We start from the raw sequence: 22,886 nt of genomic DNA, 5'->3' as shown, positions 1-22,886 counted from the left end.
TAAAAAGCAAGAGTTGCATGCAAATTTTAGGGAAGCTTTTAATTTCTGATGAATTATTGTATTTTAATATTGTGTTGGAAGCCACCCAGAGTGGCTGGGGAGGCCCAGCCAGATGGGCGGGGTATAAATAAATTATTATTATTATTATTATTATTATTATTATTATTATTAGTCAAGGGAGGTGATTTACAGATTATACTGTTGCACACCCTAATCCACGAGCGGTGCAAGGTTCCAGCCACTTACCTGGGGTTTTGTTTCCTTGGAATGTCGGACAGCGTCTTTATGATATATGGATTATTTAGACCTGAGCCTATGATGGAGGAGTTCACAGCATCAACACCCTGGAAGGTCTTGCTTCTCCCGTAGCCTTGGATTCAAGCAGAAATCAAGGATGGCTCTCACTCTCAGTCTTCTACCGGCAGCCTGCTTCTAGCCCAGCTCTCTCACACATAACTTCTGGCTGTTGTCCTTTTCATTACCAGACAGGCCTCTGGCAGAAGCAGCAGCTTCCTTTGTTATACTAATTCAACAGTGGGATCCTCCATTAGATTTTAACCCTTGCTGGATCCAGGAATTAGACGGGACTCAGGTATCACACAGCTGAACAATATGCATGTTCCACCTTTCATTCAAGAAGCTCAAAGCAGCTTGCGTGGTTTTCTTCCTTCCAGTTTTATCTTCCCAACAAACCTGTGAGGTAGGTTAGGCCAGGTTCCAAGGCTGGGGACCCCAGTTAGCTTCATCACTGAGTGTGGATTTGAACCTGGCACTACCTAGGACTAGACTCTAACCACTGCACCACATTGGCTCAGGCACTTTTCTCCCAGCCAAGGGGGACTTGCTGACAGAAAAGTGCTTGGGGAAAGGGAATGGAGGACAGTAAGGGGGATGGAGAGAATTCAGCTCCCCTCACCTGCAGGCCCTTTTTGCTATTGTTGGATCAGTGAGAGGGTCTGCAGCACAACATTTATCCAGTAGGGTTCCTCTCATATTCTTATGACCTCCTTCCAAAGGGGAGCAAACCTGGACAACTGTTATGCCTTGGACCTTCTCACTACTTAAAGAAGAATATTAATCCTGGGCATTCAATGTGAACAGATTCTGGCTAGTGCTGGCCTACTCACATAACCTAGCAAGAAGTTTTCAATCAAACACGGGTGGAAATTCAGCAAGTTCTAAGAGGGATGAATCAGTCCATCTGGAACACTGAATTCTAGTGACCTATGAAACTGCCTGTACTTGGAAAGCAACTATTTCTTGGATCCTTCTGTTGCAACTCTCCAAAACAAAATTGCCATAGTAACATATTATTAGCAAACAGGCCTGACCCTAGATATCTGACTATCTACCGGATGACATCATCTCATCCCGCTAACCAGACTGGTGGTTGAATTTTGCTTCAACACTAGCAATTGGGGCAGTTGCCTCCACGGGAGGCAGTGATGGCCATCAACTTTAAAAGGGAATTGAACAAATTAATGGAGGAGACGGCTATCAATGGCTGCTAGCTAGCCATGGTGATGGCTTCTGAATACCAGTTGCTAGAAGTCATTGGAGGGGAGAGGGCTCTTGTGCTCAGGTCTGGCTTGCTGGCTTCCCAAAGGCATCTATTGGGCCACTGTGAGAACAGGATGATGGACTAGTTGGGTTATTGGTTGCATTCCTATCATGGCGTTTTCTTTTTTCCAGTTTTCCTAACAAATTTCAGCCTGATCCATAGGAGCTCCGAAAGGAATTCTAGTCAGCACCCCTACAAAGAAGTGAACATCAAGAAAACAACAGATGTGCAAATTTATGTACACTCTAGGCTTCTCCCGCCCAGCTGGAACTCAGTTCTAGCACATCTCAGGTGGACAAGGAAGTTTTTCATGGTGAGTTCCAGCACCTCTTTTTCTAGAAAAATAGCACTGTGTGCACCTATTTATTTACTTGGAATATTTTAACCCAATTTTCGACCCAGTGATCCTTCTGGCGGTTTAATGACAGATCACAACACACACACACACACACACACACACACACACACACACACACCAAGCCTACACAATCTAGCAGCCCTGTGTCCCCTGCATGATAAATTGGATCAGAGTGTTCTTCCTTTAAGCTTCATCTCAAATTAAATTAACTGAAAGGGATCACAAATCCCCATGACTAAGATTGTTTTATAATATTATAATATCATCGTCACATTTAAGAATATGAAAAGAGCCTTGCTGGATCAAACAAAAGACTCACCTGGTTCAGCGCTCTGTTCCCCAGTGGCTGACTTTTGGGAAACCCTCAACTTTTAGAGTTGCCCCGTTTTTTTCCCTTCTTCTTTTTTTAAGCTGACCCTCCTATGAATTTAGCCACAGCCTGATAAACTTTCACCTGCCAATAAAATCCCAGGTGAAGCTCTTTTTGCCACTTCGGGCCTGCTGGGAGGAATTTCAACACCAACGTTTCTGTGTCTCAGTCTGTTGGAGACCCTCCAAGTGTCCCTGTTTTCTTATTATTAAGTGGCATATAAACCCGGTTTAATAAAATAAATAAATAAATAAAGGTGTGGGAGCAAGATCCAATAAAAAAGTTAGGTGGCAGTCCTATGGAAGAAGAAGACTCTGAAGCCAGATCCCTGAACACACTGCATTCCGTCTAACAAAACTGAAGGAAGTTTTGGAGCAGAGAATATTAGCAAGTACTGTACCTCTTGATGAAGCTCGTAGTTAAACTGCAGAATTTGCCACCACGAAAAGTCATGATGGCCCCCAACTTTGTAGTCTTCGATAAGATGGGGAGGCAAATCCATGGCGGTCAATGGCTCTTAGTTGCAGAGGCGGATTTAGGGCAGTGCGAGCAGTTACAGTCGCACTGGGCACACAACTGAGGAGGGCGCCTTCTCAAAGCCCAGTAAGCATTTGTCCGACTTTGGGAAGGAGGTGTGGGAGCTCTTATGTGGTCCTAGGGTCCTCCTACCTTCTTTCCAAAGCCAGGCAATCACCTCCTGGGCTTTGGGAAGGAGGTCGGAGAACTCTAGGACCTTCTCAGAGCCTTCACACTTCCTTCTCAAAGCCTGCATGACTAAGCCACTTCTGGCGAAACCAGAGCAGCACACGGAAACACCGTTTACCTTCCCTCCGGAGTGGTACCTATTTATCTATTTGCACTTTGACGTGCTTTCAAACTGCTAGGTTGGCAGGAGCAGGGACCGAGCCACGGGGGCTTACCCCGTCACGGGGATTCGAACCGCTGACCTTCTTATCGGCAAGCTCTAGGCTCAGTGGTTTACACCACAGTGCCACCCACATCCCTTTTCTGATGAAAGTAGGGACATCCTATTCAATCATCAACATCAACATCATCATCATCATCTCATCTGACTGGGTTGCCCCAACCACTCTGGGTGGATTCCAACATATATAAAAAGCATAATAAAACATTTTAAAAAAAAACTTCCCTATACAGGGCTGCCTTCAAATGTCTTCTAAAATTTGTATAGTTACTTAAACGGCCTCGGTCCAGTATACCTGAAAGAGCATCTCCACCCCCATCGTTCTGCCCGGACACTGAGGTCCAGTGCCGAGGGTCTTCTGGCGGTTCCCTCACTGCGAGAAGCCAAGTTACAGGGAACCAGGTAGAGGGCCTTCTTGATAGTGGCACCCACCCTGTGGAACGCCCTCCTACCAGATGTTAAAGAGAAAACCAACTACCAGACTTTTAGGAGACATCTGAAAGCAGCCCTGTTTAGGGAAACTTTTAATGTTTAATAGATTATTGTATTTTAACATTCTGTTGGAAGCTGCCCAGAGTGGCTGGGGAAACCCAGCCAGATGGGCGGGGTATAAATAATAAATTATTATTCTTATCTCCTCGGCTCAGGGGTCAGATAACTGCATACCCTCCAACATTTCTCTGATGAAAATAGGGACGTCCTAAGGATAAGCAGGACATTCCAGGATCAAATCAGAAACTGGGATGGCTTCTGTAAATCCAGGATTGTCCCTGGAAAAAAGGGACACTTGGAGGGTCTGTGACTGTGCGTCTCCCCTCTTAGATATTAATAAAGAGTTAAGGTTTTAATGTGCTCCTTTGCCACTTGCTGCTCCTCCGGCGACACGATAGTGGATAACGTTCAACACAGACCACTCTCAGCCAACCCGCTCAAGTTATAATTATAAGTCAAAAGTCACAACAGCCAGGCACATTTATTGAGAGTTATCTCAGTAATCTTTAACCTCTCGTGGCAAAGGATCTCCACTGAAAAATAGAAAACAAACAAAGGCTGGGCACTAAAGAGTAATGACTCAACTGAACCTGAGCTGGGTTCAGCCATTTACTTCCCAAGACTTCTTTTGCTCTTAATGCCCTACATCGGAGACAGAAAAGGGGCCTCGCATACATTTCCTGTCCTGGCACCTGGACAAACGGCAGGCATGTACTCAGTGATAATTACCGTCCTGATGGCCCCATCTATAAAAGCCAATTAGGCTCTGTCACATCGGCGTCCATAGGTCAGAGTCATAAACCAGAAAGCCCGTCTTGAGGCAACTTATTTCTACGCAGATTTGCACTAGTGCAGAGGCGGACCCGGCAAAGGGAGAAGGGTTTGGCAGTAATGGCCTAACGCAAAAAAGAACCACTGCCATCTTCTGATTCTCAGCGAGACCTACAAATTTAAGCAGCTTAAACAAAAAGACTGCAGGGAAATCCAGGCAATCAAGCTATAGCAAAGAGTTTCAGAAGATATCATAGGAGCCAACACCTAGAGACTAGGGTCCCTTTGGCCGCCCCCCAAAAATATTTGAGGGGGGCAGCCCCCCAATTGATGGGAATTGCCATTCAGATGCTGTGTGCGTACTGCATCTTGTGATTGATTATGCAGGGCGGAGTTTACCTGCCCGCCCCCCAATATTTTATTCAAGTTGGCACCCCTTAAAGATATAAATGTTTGTGTGGGGGAGTGCTGGTTGCTGATTAAAGAAACATTAGCCTGCAGGTATTTAATCAGATGAGCTGTAGTCAACTGACTTTATTATTCAAATAAATGTTCACGTAAGAAAAACCAGTAATAGTTCAAAAGAAAATAATAATAATATTTTAGGTGGTGCTCAATTAAGCTTTACATAGAGTAAAAAAATATACTACGTACTTATTTATTACATTTATACCCCACATTTTCTCCAAAGAGCTCAAGGTGGCATACATAAATATCGCCCTCCTGATTTTATCCTCCCAACAACCTTTGTGTGGTAGGTTAGGCTGAGAGGCCGTGACTGGTCCCCCAGTGAGATTCACAGCTGAGTGGGGATCTGAACCCAAGTTCTAGGTTGACACTCTAACCATGACACCATACTATTGTTCCAGCATAAACACTGTCTTTGTTTCTTCCCCCAACCCAAAGGTTTTAATTTGTATTAAGCGCACACACATGAATTTTCGGTTTTGTTAGACTTACACCATACACCCCTTGAGCATTGTCGTTCCTAAGGTGTGGGCAGACACACACACACACACACCCTTCTACACGCATATTGATGTTAAAGAACACAGCTGTCTGTGGGAATACGTTTTTAAGGTGCTCCTGCACCTGTTTGTTTGTGTTTACTTTAAGGTAACCTTCCGTGTTAGGAAGGAAGGGCAAAGGATCCAGCAGGGAGTTTGCTGCATGGATCCCTCCGCGTTTGGGCAAAGCGTGCTAATTTAGCCAATGTAACGGTCAGTTGATAGTTTCCCGCCCAGAAACTAGCTTAGAGACAAGGTTGTGATTGGTTCTTGTAAATGTTGTGACGGTGTTTGATTTCTTAATAAATAGCCTCCGCTCTCTGTAGCGTGTGTGGAGAACGCGCGAGGCAAGCCAGAGAGAACATCAGTGCGAGACAAGCCAGAGAGAAACCGAAAGTAAAACCAGCCGCACAGAGCGGTTGAGAGCTTCTTCACCATTGACTGCAGTCTCTTAGTTTTTATTTCTTTCATTTCAAAAGCTTTTCTTTGGACTTTGAAGTTTTGGCCGCTACCTAGCTTAGCCTGTCTTTCTCCCCGGAGACCTCCGGAATCTTCGGAACCTTCAGATACCTGCAGAAAACCTTCGGAAACCTTCAGTAACCTTCAGAACTCACGACAACTACCTTCAGATCATAGCCAGCGGACCCTTTCACGACGCAGTGGGAGCAGGAACACCGGGATTACTGGTCGTCCCATCTGCTGGCTATCCCCACAGCTGTCAACTTTTCACGTTCCTTGCAAGGAATCCTATTCGGAATAAGGGAATTTCCCTTAAAAAAGGGGGGGAAAGTTCACAGCTATGGTCAAAGAAACACATCTGAACACATGCTTAACTTCCCCATGTTCAAGTTTGTCAGATGCAGATGCCTCAGTGCTGTTTTATTCACCCTGTACTTCATGGTGAGACTGGATGAAGTGAAGTACCAAATGTAGATCTTCTATTGTCCCAGCTGCGAAATGACTTGGCCAGATAAACCTAGTTGAATTTTATGTGATGTTCTGTGTAAAACAGAAAGATTACGTGGCCTGGAGAGACTACCCAACCTGTAAGGAATGCATAGGCTGAGCCTGAAAGTCAGGATATATAGTTTTCAATTTAGATTCTACTGTAGAATAGGAACACAAATTTATGGGGAAGGGGTTAGCCAATTTGACTGGTAAATTGCCCTTTAGCAGGTAATATCAGTACAAGAAAAAATTAATAATGCCACTTTGCACATTCTGGAACTAAGCCTTTGCACTGAAAACTGTCTCAGGTGTTGAGTCTTGGTTGTGCCCGATCTCTTCCATGATTATTCTTTAAGGGGTGCTATAAGATTAAAGTAACTTCCCCCTAATTCAGCTACTGTAGTCCCAGCATCATCCAAACAGCTCCTAGCACACCTGTGTAGCCTAAGGTGGCTGTAACAGTTGCTCATAAAGCCAGCTTTATTTAACTAGCTGCAAATTGCGGCGATGGAAGAGCATACATCAGGGCTGCTAGCACCAGCATCAGTTGAAAACCCAGGCAGCCGAGACTCCTGGCTCTTTTTCTTACAGTCGATAGCAGGGAACTGAGCGGAAAACTGGCAAGGAAGGAATTGGCAGTGCAAAAAGGTGCTCTGCGAGCTGTAAATACTTTTGCAAGCACGCTGCAGAGTTGGTTTGTTGTTTCCACAAAGCTGAGAGAATGAGTTGGAGGTAAGAGTGGATGAATCTGTAAATTTCAGCTCCTTCATCCCCCCCCCCCGCCCCCATTCTTAAATTCAACTCTCCGCACTTCTGCAGCTACAGTGTTTGCAATAATAATTTAAAAACTTAATGAAAATTTGTCAGCATTTTAGCGCAAATTTCTCCTAACAAACACATTTTTGTATGCAGCTTTGAAGGACCTGCACATTTTTGCAAAGCCGTTTCCTCTAATAGAATGCATTTTGATGACATTTTACTAGTATCTGCATTTACTGCATACTTCTCCCTCCCACAATATATACAGTTTATTCTTCGTGCTCCCCCTCCACAAGGGGTCTGGAGGGTGGGGAACACGAGAGCAGGCCCTTTCTGTGGTGGCTCTCCCCAAGGAGACTCTCCTGTCACCTTCATTGCGTATATTTAGTCATGGAACTCCCTCCTCACAGGGGGAGCATCCGGCACACTCATTATACCACATTATACTGAATGCTGAAGGTTCTAAACTGGAGACAGAGTTGCTAGACACGAACTCCAAAAACCTTTCCAGAATGTATAATTTGTTGTTGGAGTGGCATACGAAAGATGAGATGGTTAAATCGGTGATGATTGACTGGGCGAAAGATGTAGGACATAATATTATGTTAGAAGAATGGGAGAGGCTGTGGAGGGAAGGTACTAAATTTACTGCTTGTAATGTGTTAAAGGAAAATATGATGAAAATGATTTACAGATGGTACTTAACACCAGTTAAATTAGCTAAAATGTATCATGGATTGAACAATGAATGTTGGAAATGTAAGAAAGTAGAAGGTACCTTCTATCACATGTGGTGGACGTGCCCAAAGGTTAAAGACTTCTGGGAGAAAATATATAATGAGCTCAAAAGAGTGTTTAAGTACACCTTTTCTAAGAAACCAGAGGCCTTCCTATTGGGCATAACCAACCATGAGATACACAGGAAAGATAGAGTGTTTTTTATGTATGCCACAACTGCTGCTAGAATTTTGATTGCTAAAGGCTGGAAAGGGGAGGAGCTCCCTACGGTGGAAGAATGGCAAATAAAGCTAATGGACTATATGGAACTCGCAGAACTGACCGCGAAGCTCCGAGACCAGAGGGAGGAGGCGGTGCAAGAAGATTGGAAGAAATTTAAAGACTATTTGAAACAACGTGAAAAATTGGACATTTGAAGTGAAATCAGTGGATATAAGAGGCGAGAGCTAATAAAATGATGGATTGAAGTAGGATATAAGAAGTGAAGTTTAAAGGAAATTATAGATAGTATAAGACAGAAATATAAGATGTTAAGAATAATGTGATAAGATTAAGGTTAAGTGATAGAAATAAGATGAGTTAAGATTAAGATGAAAATTATGGTGAATGTTTATTAAATTAGTCAAGAAGTTACTAAAGTATAATAGAATTGAACGCAGAAGAGGGAACGGGGGAAGTCCCCCCAAATAAGATTAGAATAGAAGTTAAGGTAAATAGATGGTTATGTTTTTGTCTTTTGTATGAGTGTTTTTGTATAGTTTGTAAGGTGTTTGTTGTTTGTTTATTTTATGTTGTTTGTTTTGAAAACCCAATAAAATATTTATAAAATATATATATATATACTGAATGCTGATGGTGTACCTCTGTACCCTGGCTTTTGAGATGTGTATTTTTAGGACCCACCTAATTTCTGTGATTGTAAGTTATTTTAAACTGATTTTAATCCTGTGCTCCAATTGCTGTAACCCACCCTGGGAATTTAGGGTGCAGGGTGGGCTGATGACGACATTTCCATAGCTTTGAGAGTGACCTCACGACACAGGAATGGCCCTACCATGAGGCAGGGTGAGGCAGCTGCCTGAGGCGGCAGCTATTGAGGGCCAGCGAGTGGAGAGAGCTCTATGGTCTGCGCTATGCATTCTGTCCTGCGCCACTTAACTAGGCCACTGCCCTTGGGCTGCAATGGAGGATGTTGAAATAAGATTCAATGTTCTGCTGAGCTTCTGTACACGAAATGGGACCAAGAGGAGACAACTTCTTGAGCTTTGCTTCAGGGAGCAAAATCCCTTGGGCTGGCCCTCACCACACACCTGTAGGTTTGCATCCAAACCTCCTACTAAGGAAGAACGTTTCCTTTCAGTTCAGCCCTCCTGCCAGCCATTCCTCAAATCAAGGAGCTTTAATTGTAATCTGGGCACCTTGGAAGGACTCTTGGCTTGGAAGCTTTCTTTCCACGCCAAGGCTCCATGACAGAAGGCAGGCTTCCTGTACCTTGAAAACCATCATAAAGTTGACATTGCAGCAGGTGCAGCTTTGCTCAGCCCTCGCGAGCAGCGAGCCGAGCTGCCAAACTCCCCTCTTCCACACAGCCATTAAAGAGATACGAGAGGCTCAGAGTGGATGGCATCTGGTCACCCCACAGAGCCCTGGCATTGAAAACAGCTCATGGCCTGAGCGTCGGGATGCTGAGACGCCAATGAAAGCTCTGCAGTTTGGGACAGATGAGTGAGGCTGTCATCAAGAGTGCTGCTCCAATGGAGTCAACTTCTTAGTAAAATAATTAGAAATCGCTGCTGCGGTGTGGAAATCAGGCCGATTATGTTTCGGAGCTGTGTTTATGAGGGAGCCCTAAATTACGGCCCTTTTGCCACAGCCTCTGAAAGGCTGCACTGGGAGCAGTTGTGGGGCATGGAAAGGTTAGGATGCACATCCAAGTAACCCGAACCTTGGCATTCATATTTGGCTGCCGGTTCAATTCCGGGCCTAGTTACAGGTGCTCACACTAGTGTTGAAAGCCTTATACAACTTAGACTCCAAATATATGAGGTATCACCTCCTTCCCTGTAGACTCTCTCAGGTGTTAATATCAGAAGAAGGGGCACTGTTGGTAGTTCCACTGCCCCTAGAGGTCTGGGGGGAGTGGTTGCCCAGGAGAGGGCACCCTCAGCTCCTAAGTTATTGAATTCTCTCCTTACAGAGGAACGTCTGGAACTGCCAGCATACTGTTGTTGTTGTTGAGTCGTTCAGTCGTGTTCGACTCTTCGTTACCCCATGGACCAGAGCACGCCAGGCACTCCTATCCTCCACTGCCTCCCGCAGTTTGGCCAAACTCATGCTAGTCGCTTCGAGAACACTGTCCAACCATCTCATCCTCTGTCGTCCCCTTCTCCTTGTGCCCTCTATCTTTCCCAACACCAGGGTCTTTTCCAGGGAGTCTTCTCTTCTCATGAGGTGGCCAAAGTACTGGAGCCTCAACTTCAGGATCTGTCCTTCTAGTGAGCACTCAGGGCTGATTTCTTTAAGAATGGACAAGTTTGATCTTCTTGCAGTCCCTGGGACTCTCAAGAGTCTCCTCCAGCACCATAATTCAAAAGCATCAATTCTTCGGCGATCAGCCTTCTTTATGGTCCAGCTTTCACTTCCGTACATTACTACTGGGAAAACCATAGCTTTAACTATACGGACCTTTGTCGGCATGGTGATGTCTTTGCTTTTTAAGATGCCAGCATACAGCTTTTGGCAAATGCTGATGGTGTACCCCTTTTACCCTGGCCTGAGATGAGTGTTTTTTATGACCCACCCTTATTCACGCAACTGTAATTAGCTTTAAGAGTTTTAAATCCTGATTTTTAAATTGTTGTAATCTGCCCCGAGGATCTGCTGATGATGGGCTGGTAAAAATAATAAAAATAAACATATGCTCTCGTTCCACCTGATATCTTTTGCACAGGCAACAAGCAACACAACCCTATGCTTAGAAGTAAGTCCCACCTTGTTCACAGCCAAGAGGCAGCAATTCATGGGGGCAGAGCCCTTTTGCCACCCGCCTCAATTTTCCAAGAAACCAGGGGGTGGAGGAGGCCGAGCGGTGGCACAGCTTCAAGTGGCCGACTGCTCTGACTCCTCCTCCTGCCACGGAGAAGAATGAGGATTGAAACAGCCCCCCACTGATGGCGGTGGCAGGAGAAAGAGGAGCCACCAACCATTGAAAACAGCTGCTGCTGTTTTCGGATCCAGCCCCGGCTCCTCCTGACGTTGCTCACGTGTGATGTCACACGCGTGACGTTGCTCTCCACTCCCCCCCCCCCCATCGCCCTCTCAAGCTGGCCCCTCTGTTCACAGCAATGTGAGGACGGTCCAGTATAAATCCACCACTAATGGACTATTACTGTGTCAATGACAAAGTCTCATGCTAGTACTGCTGTTTGGAAACTGTTCCCCTAATGAAACCGAGGCGGCTTCCTGCATTTTTTATTTTATTTTTATTTTTTTGCTGCCAAGATGTAAGCTTTGTTCTCCTTGAGTCCCCCAGGAGACATTGTAAATAATTAGAATATGCTGCCGAAACATGAAAAACGATAACTCTCCCCCCACCATATTTATTTGCCTCTCTTGTGCTATTAACCTGAAGAGCTAACTCCTGCCTTGGCATCTTCCCAGGAACGGATCCTGCTGTTTGTCGCCAGGGCTTCGGAAAGCAGCTTCTTGGTTGATTAGGAAAGTTTAGCTGCCCTTGGGAATTTGATTTCCACCTGCCCAAGCAGTTCGCCCTCTGCTGAGATATCACCTTCCTTTATTTAGCAAGATGAAACAAAAACAAAAACAAGGAGACCTGTATCCATTACGCTTTTTATTTTTAAGACCGAAAGCCTTTCAGTATTTGGGGTGGCTTTTAAAGCATCTCAATGTAAAGATATCAGCGGGTGCTAAAGATTTTCATTTCCATACTGTGAAAAGCTTCAGCTGCTGATTTTTTGCACATCAAGGCTAATCTGAAGAGCAGAGAATGTCATTTTTTTTCCAGGGCAGTTGGTAATTGTAAACTAGTTTAATATGAAATTTCAGAGGAGTAGCTGTGTTCAGTTTTGGGGTTTTGTTTGGCTTTTTACAGCAAAAACGATAAGACTTGTGGTACCCTAAATTAATGGTCCATTTCACCCAATGCACCAGGTGACAGTTACATACGTACACAGGTACAGGCAAGAAGAATTGAAAAAGTATGATAATACTATACAAAGCTCAAGATAAGCCAAGAGACTGTTAGGTATCGTGATTTAATATACTGAAATTGGGAATGCTCAAGTGCATTACTGTGTATTTGATTCTGGAATGTTCCCCAGTAACGCTTGTGTGATTGGTTAACTCTGGTCACATGGGATGCATCTTATTATATTCTCCATTTTGTTTTGTGTGTGACATGAGTGTAGTGGCTGCATCTCCAGGAAGACTGAAGGAGAGACAGTGTTGGATAACCCCCTCCCTATATGCAATAGAGGAAGGGGGTGCTAATGTTTCTGAGTGAATGTATGTGACAGAAAGAAGTACAGTAGTTGATGTTCTCCCAAAGAAAGAGTAAGGAGAAGTCCGCTGGAAGGAGAAAGTGGAAACTTCTCGGAAGGAACTGCATGACCTTGCTGGGTCATGGACAGAAAACTGAGTGCAAATACAGGAATGAGAGAGAAGACTCAGTTTGTTTGAATATTTAAGGAAGAAGCTGTAATCTTCAACTAAGAAAAACCAAGACCATGCTTGTATAAGCATGTGAATGTAAACCACTGAGCCTCTTGGGTTTGCCGATCGGAAGGTTGGCGGTTCGAATCCCCCGATGGGGTGATCTCCTGTTGCTCTGTCCCAGCTCCTGCCAACCTAGCAGTTTGAAAGCATGCCAGTGCAAGTAGATGAATAGGTATTGCTGCAGTGGGAGGTAAACGGCAGTTCCATGTGCTCTGGCTTCCGTCATGTTGCGCCAGAAGCAGTTTAGTCCTGCTGACCACATGATCTGGAAAGCTGTCTGTGGACAAACGCTGGCTCTCTTGACCTGAAAGCAAGATGAGTGCCGCAACCCCATAGTCGCCTTTGACTGGACTTAACCATCCGGGTCCTTTTACCTTTACCTTAAATATTTTGCATATATTCTTCTTTAGCTATATGTTCTGCAAGTAAAAGCTTTAGAATAGTTTAACAAGTGTTTTGGACATTGTTTTAAGAAAAGAGTCCATTTTGCACATGATACTGGCTACCTAGCTGCAATTTAGCTACAAAAAAGGCCCTATCCTGTGTCATCCACCTGATGTGGTTCGAATCCCTGCAATGTAGTGAGCTCCTGTTACTCTGTCCCAGCTCCTGCCAGCCTACCGGTAGCAGTTCGAAAGCATGCCAGAGCAAGTAGATTTCCGGTTTCTCTGTGCTCTGGTTTCCGTCACGGTGTTTCCATTGTGCCAGAAGCGGTTTAGTCATGCTGGCCACATGACCCAGAAATCTGTCTGTGGACAAACGCCGGCTCCTTGGCCTGAAAACGAGATGAGCGGCGCAACCCCATAGTCGCCTTTGATTGCACTTAACCGTCCAGGGGTCACAACACAAAGGGCTCCCTTTAACCCAGGCAGGCTGGAAGATGAGCACCTGAATGAGTCCTTGATGTTGTTGCTTATTTTTTTATTATGTTGCTGTGTTAATAGTAGAGTTGGCATCTGAGCAGGGTGCGCTCCCTGTGTCGGGTCTTCGTTATATGGCCTGTTGTTACTGGTGAATAGCTATTTTAGGGTTAGGGTGCCGTCTGTTGAGCAAGGACAGTCCTGCTGCCTCAGTTTCCTGGGAAGAAGGGCTGACTGTTAAATCACTCCGAGAATTGTTCCTCTGTGAGGGGAATTGTCTTCTCAGCAACTTCACAAACTACAGTTCCCAAGATTCTTTAGGGGGGAACTGACTGTTTAAAGTGGTATGATACTGCTTTAAATGTGTAGTGCAGGCAGAGACACAGAGAGAGAGATCACAGGAACACCTAAAAGTATTTTCTCTGAGCAAAAGCTAAGATTGTAATTAACTTAAAATTACCTATTGCAAATTGCTGCTGTGCTAATTAAAAAATATACACCCCATAGCTTTGGATTGAAGCTCCTACAAAAATTACAACACAATTCAAACAGGGTTTTTAATTAGAAGACTAATAGAAATTTAGGAGGCATCTCTCACAATATGCTTTTGAAATATTTTGGTTCTTGTTATCATCAGTAGTGAATAAAGGTTTCCTTGGCCGTAATGTGGAAATGAATTAATGAAGGGTTCAGACAGGTGCTTATGAATTGTCAGGAAGATATTTGTAACTTTTCTTTTTCATTCTTCTGCTCAGACATTTGGACAGCTCAGATAACCATCTGAAATGTTGGGTGTTTACTTGCAATGAATCTCTTAAGTTTTATACATTCACCCTTCATTAGGTTTGCTCCAGAATTCATCAGCTTTAGCCTGTGGAGACAAAACTTGCCTTTTTTGTCTCCCACCATATTTAACAGAAAAGCGTCAAAGTGTCAAGTTCTGGTTTGCCCCGAGGTATCCCTAGACAGCTATTTGTCACCTCTGTCACCACCGAGACTGTCCAGTTTCATCTTTCCATACAGAAACCATATGCATGCTCTTAAATCTGCTTGACCTCTGCCCTCCCTGGACTGTTGTATGTCTCAGAAACATAGTCGTTGCTCAAGTATCGGGAGACTGAGCACATTCCAGTGGCAATTCAGAGGCAACTTCTAAGCTGATCCCATCAGCTGATTTTATCTGCAACACAGAGGCAGAAGGGCAGAGCATTCAGAAGCATGCTCATGCGGTTTATTCGCTTTGGTCGTATCCCAAAGTCCCCCATTTGGGACATCCAAGCGAATGAACTCTCAGCAGCAAAGCGAGCTAAGGAAAGGCACCCGTCACTTCTGAATGAGAGGGCCATTGCGGTAAGGTATAGATGGCAAAAGCTAGTAAGCACATTAGGGGTAAATGGGACCCTTGACCATCAGGTCCAGTCGTGTCCAACTCTGGGGTTGCGGTCCTCATCTCGCTCTATAGGCCAGGGGAGCCGGTGTTTGTCCACAGACAGCTTCCGGGTCATGTGGCCAGCATGACAAAGCCGCTTCTGGCGAACCAGAGCAGCGCATGGAAACGCCGTTTACCTTCCCTCTGGAGAGGTCCCTATTTATCTACTTGCACTTTGACGTGCTTTTGAACTGCTAGGTGGGCAGGAGCTGGGACCGAGCAACGGGAGCTCACCCCGTGGCAGGGATTCGAACCGCCGACCTTCTGATCAGCAAGCCCTAGGCTCTGTGGTTTAACCCACAGCGCCACCTGGGTCCCAAGTAAGCACATTAGCCCGATGCAATTATTCAGGTGGATGTGTGGAGGCTTAAAGCAAGAAGAGAGGCAGGGGCAGATTTCATGGGGGGGGGGGTTGCTTTAGCACACTGCTGTTGATACACACACACACACCCAGCACTCCAGCCAACCAATACAGTACCGGGTTCAGCCCTGTTTGTGATGGCCACAGTGGAGCTATAGATCTACTCAGACTAAAGTTCCACGAAATCAATCATTTATAAAAAAATTTACATTATGTTTTGGATAACTGAACTTGGTAGGCAGCCACTGTGGGCAAGAAATAAGCTTGGTTCCCATTAAAAAAATACCAGAGAGAGCATCTGACTATTCAGATCTGTCATGGATGCCCCGCTTGTTACTTTAGCTTTAACTTCCAGTGAGCAGACAGCAACCCAATGGTTATGGCGCTCCCTTCAAAAGCTCATTTTGGCTGTTCCTCACCTAGGCCTCATTCAGGTGCAAAGTAAAAAGATATTAGGAATGTAACCAACCTTTGCTGACTCTTACTTTTTCTGCTACTGCTGCTGCTTCTATTTGGCCTTTCATTTCTGGCCATTTGATAAACTGGTAATCATGTTAACATTTTTAAATTATTATTGCTGTCAACTACTGTGTATGTCATGAGTAGGCAAACTAAGGCCCGGGGACTGGATCTGGCCCAATCACCATCTAAATCCGGCCCACGGATGGTCTGGGAATCAGCGTGTTTTTACATGAGTAGAATGTGCCCTTTTGTTTAAAAGGCATCTCTGGGTTATTTGTGGGGTCTGTCTGATCATAGAATCATAGAGTTGGAAGAGACCACAAGGGCCATCCAGTCCAACCCCCTGCCAAGCAGGAAACACCATCAAAGCATTCCCGACAGATGGCTGTCAAGCCTCTGCTTAAAGACCTCCAAAGAAGGAGACTCCACCACACTCCTTGGTAGCAAATTCCACTGCCGAACAGCTCTCACTGTCAGGAAGTTCTTCCTAATGTTTAGGTGGAATCTTATTTCTTGTAGTTTGAATCCATTGCCCCGTGTCCGCTTCTCTGGAGCAGCTGTTTTTACGTGAGTAGAATGTGTGCTTTTATTTAAACCCCCACCCACCGCAGCAGCCTGAGTTGGTAGTTGCCACCTTAATTCTCTCGAATGTATAAACCAGCCCTTGTAGAATGGCTCTCTCAGGAATATAGGTTAACGTGTCCAGGTAGCCTGAGTTTCATTGCTAGGGGAAATAATGCATGTGGGGTCTGCGGCCTTCTCTCCTTAACACTCTTGTTCCCTACAAATGCCTTTTAATTTGGAGGAGTTTGCGCGCCCTTGGTTCATTAAGACCAGTGCCTTTTGTGTGCTTCTCTTTGATTATGTATCACGCCAACATTTCATCAAAGTAAGGCGATGCTCCTGCTGGTGATGTATGGCAGGAGTATGCCATCAGTCAGCCATCACAATAATGATGCATTAGACTAATATGCCTTCAGGATGGAAATGGAGTGATGATCTATTTTCAAAAACATGGAATCCCAGATACAAGAAAGAGTCTGAAGCCAATGCAAAGTTGAAAGAGGGAGAGAAAGGAATCGGCTCTCAAGCAAAATACGAAATGAAGCTCTCCGGATTTGCATTGTCCAATCCTTTCTCTTTTTTTATTTTTCATGTTTGTTTTTCCTTCCCTTTGTTCCCCCAGCATATCTCTCTCTCTCTCTCTCTCTCTCTCTCTCTCTCTCTCTCTCTCTCTCTCTCTCTCTCTCATTTTAAATTTCTCTGCTTCTTTCTCTTTCTGCCAGTTTCTCTCATGGCCAGTGGCCTTTTTCATATATTATCATCTCCAGTGATCTGACCTTGTGCTGTATAACTTAATATTAGCCCACTCAAAAAAAATAAAAGGAAGCAAAGAAAAGAAACACTCTCCTTCTCCGTGAGACGATATTAAGGTGACCTGTAAGAGCAATAGATAAAATCTTCAGGCCATCCAGACAACATTAAAAATAATCACAGTCCTTAAGTTGGGGGGGGGGGAGAGAGATGGGGGAGGAATCTTAAGGGATCCTTCTATTGCAATGGCGGGGATTGTAGAAGGACAGGACCCCACCCTTGGGGCTTCCCCCACTGCCTTCAGCTTCCGCAAATTGAGAAGTGTGTTAGCCCATTCATACAGCCAACAGTTATCAAAACAAAGTGGCGTTCCATCAAACGCAGCTTGTCATCACTTATTTGGCAAAATATAACCTTTCTTTAAGAAATTTCAGCTAATAGACACCAGGAAAGTAATTGTGCTATTAGCTCTGCAGACCCTTGTAACTAGACATTTCATTTCAAAAAGTAGTTTCTGCAATGTGAAAGAACAAGACAACTGAATGATGGAAAGATATTATACCAAGACCCAACATAAATAAAAATTGGCTTCAATCTCGTCTGGAATTCAGGCTATACATGGGACTCAGATAATGCCCTCAATCTACTACAAGCGTGTTGTTAGCCACCTAACTCCAGATGATGGAGCCGATGAATTCCTGAAGTCTCTTCTACTTTCGGCATTTTAGAAAATATATATTTCTTGGAGAATGTGTAGTCTGCAGCCCTTTAAAATGATAAAGGGTATGTCGAGCAAATGCCAATCATAGGAAAGTTTGCTTATATTTTGGTGAAATATGCCACGACACTCATTTTTAGTACTGAATTAGTATGATTCTGGCTAGGGAAGCATGATTGATTAGACAGCTGGAATGAGGAAGTGCCTACGTATTCCAATCAGTGATAAGAATTGGATGCTGCAGAAGCACGTAAAACAATAAATAATGTTATTATGGCATATGTTTTCATGGACCCCAGTCCATTTTGTCAGATGTATGAAGTGTTTGTCCTGAGTTGCAGGTATATATAAACCGGGGTGGGGGGAGGGGATTGTAAACAGTGAGGACGGAAGTGATAATTAAATTAACAACAGCCAAGAAAAGGCTGTCTTGATAAAACAGACATCCTGGCATTGGTAAACCAAATAACAAATGGGCAGAGACGTGGCTTTTGCATCATGTGAAAGATCACATAAAATGCCAAAAATTATCACGTTTCCTAACATCAGGAAAGACGGAATCGTGCACTGCCTCTGAATGCAGCTTTAGAAGCTGCGATGTTGGGTTTTGTTTTGGAAAAGATTTGCAAGCTGATATGGAAATGTATAGTAATTGACATGTTTGCTAATCCCTGCTTGAGGTTCTGGGTTTCTGGCATTCCCTGGAGAGCACAAATTTGGTTTTCGCATCACCACCAAATGATGCGCCACCAAAAAAGGCCCTGCCCACCAACCCCATCCATTAGTGTTAGAAGCTGAGATATGAAAGCCAGGAGCTAAATAGCACCTTAAACCTAGTTTATGGGCGCAATGACGGAATGTCTAGGTGTGCTTCTTAATAACAAGAATACAAAGCTGAAAATGAATGAACTGCAGCTAAAATATTATGTTCATTTTTCACATGGTCTAGTCCTTTCCCTGCCCAGCCCCCTAATATTCTTAAGAGGGTCTCTTCTCCAGAGTGTGGCTGGAAGTGGGGAAGCAGAAAAAGGTCCTCCTTTCCTTCCACTCCGCAGTTTTAATGCAAAATTTTAGGCGCAGTACTGTGCCTAGAGCTCAGAAACTGCTCGCGCTAATGAAATTCCCTGTCACAAAATTATCACCTGTAACAATAGGAGTTTTGAACACTGCCATCAGTCACACCTGGGCATAGGGTGGTACCCAGAGGAACATCCTGAGCCACACCATTAGTCCAGCTAGCTCTGCATTGTCTACACCAGGGATCCCCAAACTAAGGTCCGCGGACCGGATAAGGCCCGAGGGACTTGTCTACCTGGCCCATGGCGATGCCCGCCACCACCCGCTCTTACCGATGCTCCGCTGTGCAGCTGCCCACTTCCGGGTCGGAGGAGCACTGGAAATAGCTTGTGTGCATGAGCAAGCGTTATTTCCGGAGCACATCCGGGTCGGAGGAGGCCCGTGCACATGAGCACAAGCTATTTCCGGTGCTCCTCCAACCCGGAAGTGCGCTGGAAATAGCGTGTGGGCACGCGGTCCCCCGTCCTCCGCACGATCGGGGCTGGAGACACCGGCCCGAGGCACGGTAAGTTTCCTGGCCCCTGGTCTACACTGATTGGTAGCAGCTCTCCAGGAATTCCTACAGGATTCTTGTCCAACCATACCTGGTGTTGAATCTAGGCCCTTCTGCATAAAATTCTGATGCTCTACTGCTGAGCTACTATCCTTCCCCAGGTCCTTTTCAGTAGACTGCAGGGAAGGAATCTCACCCTTTTTGTTAGTATGCTGCAGATTATATTATGGAAAAGAAATAAATGCGCCATTTAAAAAAATGCAAAGTATCTAGGAGAGTTTGGAAACGTGGGGGCAAGGTTTTCTTTACGATATGCAGAGTTCTAACTGTTGCTGTAATAGACTGGTTGATTTGTTGTAGTTTTGCTTCTGCATTTTAATATCTTTTATATGGATTTGGTATTCTGAATTTTTGAGATCATTAAATGAAGGATGGGATACAAATGGCATAAATAAAATATATGTAAGAGCAAACGGGGGGGGGGGGAAATCACATTGTTTTAGTTCTTATTTATTAAAGTTTAACTTACCTTACATCTTTCATTGTCTTACAAGAGAAACTATATTGAGGTTTGGTCAGTATGCAAATGTATTTACATTTAATTGAGTTGTTAAAATAAATTGGGTAAAAATGTGAAAATCAGTCGACAGCTCCAGCTTCTTCCTTTTTTATTTTTGATTGCATTTTTAACCACCTTAAGGATTTTGGGGGTGTATATGAACGTTTCTGTTTACTTATTTGTTCTCTGCTTTAAAGTTATACCTTAAAGTATTGTGCAAATGTGTGTGTGTGCACGCGCGTGCAAAAAACCAATCGAATCAATAAATCATGGGCTTGTTCTCTCAAAAAGTGCACCTGTGCAAACTAACGCAGCCATCTATCTCAGTAAGGAGACAGCTACTCAGAAAGAATTTGGAAGCAGTTCCAGAGACTTCCACCTTTTCCTCCAAGATAAATGCAGGTATTGCCACCCCAACGTTACTTTTAAAAAAGGAAGAGGAAAAAAGGATGCCTCCCTGAACACCTGGCTTGAGTATCCCAAAAGAAAAGTTGCTTATTGGTGTAATAAATAAAGGCAGATGCACTTATGTCTGTCCAAAATAACACAACAGGAAAGATTATCACTCCTGCTTCCACGGCAGATGCCACACCATCAGTTAGAATTGAAACTAATGTACATTTCCACCCCCACCCCACCCCGTGAAAGTACAAATCAAATCCAAGTATTTTCATTCAATAGCTATACTGTACACATAGCCTTCTAACTGTCAGGGGTCCTTTACCTTTTTTTACCCTTCCTCCAGATGGTTCACATAGGACTGACATGGACCTGGTTCAGATGCCACGACCTCTGTTGTAACGTGGGGATTGTGATTCAGCAAGTGATTTCAGCTCTGACATAGCAGGCAGGAGACAGCTTCTTCATGTAACACTCTTTACTCAGACAAACAAGACAAGACTGGGGAACTGAGGAGAGGGATGCTACATTTGTAGGGACAGAAAGACTGGCTAGAAAGGATACATTTTGGAGGGAACAATCTCAAGCAATCACAAAGCTGCCTTTTGGTGGGAACCAATAAGACTGAGGATCCAAATGCAGCAACTTGAATGAACCAATAGTGGCTGTTCCTTCTGGAACAGGAAGGCAGTTACTTTCCCCTAATGTGAATACAGACATTATAACCCTTGAATCAATACACAACAGCCTCTAACTAGGGGTGGGAGATAAATTTGGTTTGCTTGGTATTTTATTGTGAGTCTGCCTAATAAACTCTTCCAGGGGTGGGGCAGAAACTGGAACACAGCTATCCTTTGATTTTCATACTTATACTTAATTTGTGGGCTGATAACATGTAACCTGAACAAAATAGAAAATTCTTTTCAGTAGCACCTTAGAGACCAACTGTGTTTGTTCTTGGTATGAGCTTTCGTGTGCATGCACACGAAAGCTCATACCAAGAACAAACACAGTTGGTCTCTAAGGTGCTACTGAAAAGAATTTTCTATTTTGTTTCGACTATGGCAGACCAACACGGCTACCCACCTGTAACTGGAACATGTAACCTGGTCACTCTAAAGAACTTCTGACGTGGAGGATGGCTGCAGCTAGGATTTCAGTAGCCAAGCAATTGAAAACTTAACAAAAATTAAAAACCTCCAGGATATCAGGGAAGAATCATTCCCAACTCTACCTGGAGCCTGGAGATGCCAGGGATTGGAATATGGAAGCTTTTGCCTCCAAAGTACATGCTCTACCACTGAGTTACGGCATCTCCAACTCCTCGATTCCATCAACGGTGTCTCCGGAAAATTTTACGCATCACTTGGGAAGACAGGCGAACTAATGCCAGGAAGAAGCAAAGATCGCCAGTATTGAAGCAATGATTCTTCATCATCAACTTCGTTGGACTGGTCATGTGCGGATGCCTGATTATCATCTTCCAAAGCAACTACTCTATTCTGAACTTAAAAATGGAAAGCGTAATGCTGGTGGTCAACAAAAGAGGTTCAAAGACTCTCTCAAGGCAAATCTAAAAAAATGTAGTATGAACACCGACAACTGGAAAACACTGGCTTGTGAGCGCTCCAATTGGAGAACAGCTTTTACCAAAGGTGTCATGGGCTTTGAAGACGCTCAAACTCAGGACAAAAGGGAGAAATGTGCTAAGAGCAAGGCATGCTTGGCAAACCCTCACCATGATCAACTCTCGCCTGGAAACCTATGTCCCCACTGCAGAAGGACGTGTGGATCCAGAATTGGCCTCCACATTCACTTACGCACTGATTAATAAAACCGTGTTTATGGAAGACAATCTTACTCGGCTACAAGTGATCGCCAAAGAGATGGCCCTTCTGCTGTGTTTTATGAACAAATACAACACTGAGATTCACATGCACCTTGTCCCATGTATCCACATAGGTGATCATTGATTATATCAAGCACCATGGATTTGAGCAAGGATCCCAGAGATCAGGCATTGGTTTCCTGTTCTGTGCACCACCGGGACTGCTGATTGGAGGAGGAAACTGCCAGTTGTAAAACCCCTCCCCGTCCTAAGAATCAGGTGATCTCAAATAGCCTATCCCATGCCGCTGCCAGGTATAAAGCTCCCAAGATCTGCTGCAATTGTCTCTTGTCTGGAAAATTAGTAAGAGGGCTACCTGCCCACTTCGCCTTGAGGCGCTTTCTGCCTCTTCAGAGGCAAATAGTTGGGTTTCACTAGCATTTAGATCTGGGTACCTGACATGATATTAATCCCGCTGCTTTGCTCTTTGCATGCACCATTTAGATACATAACGTTGCCCTCTCTAAAATCACTAGTGGTTATTTTGTCTTGGTCTGCTGTACACTTGCTTGGCTGCAAGTAAACATTCAAGTCTGAGGTGTGAGCGTTGAGGGGGGGCAGGCAGGGGGAGAGCCAGTGTGGTGTAGTGGTTAAGAGCGGTGGACTCGTAATCTGGTGAACCGGGTTCGCGTCTCCGCTCCTCCACATGCAGCAGCTGGGTGA

Source organism: Lacerta agilis, chromosome 1 (assembly GCF_009819535.1).
Source record: "Lacerta agilis isolate rLacAgi1 chromosome 1, rLacAgi1.pri, whole genome shotgun sequence".
NCBI lineage: Eukaryota > Metazoa > Chordata > Lepidosauria > Squamata > Lacertidae > Lacerta > Lacerta agilis.
The sequence above is the reverse complement of the archived record's forward strand: the minus strand, read 5'-3'. Positions refer to the sequence as shown.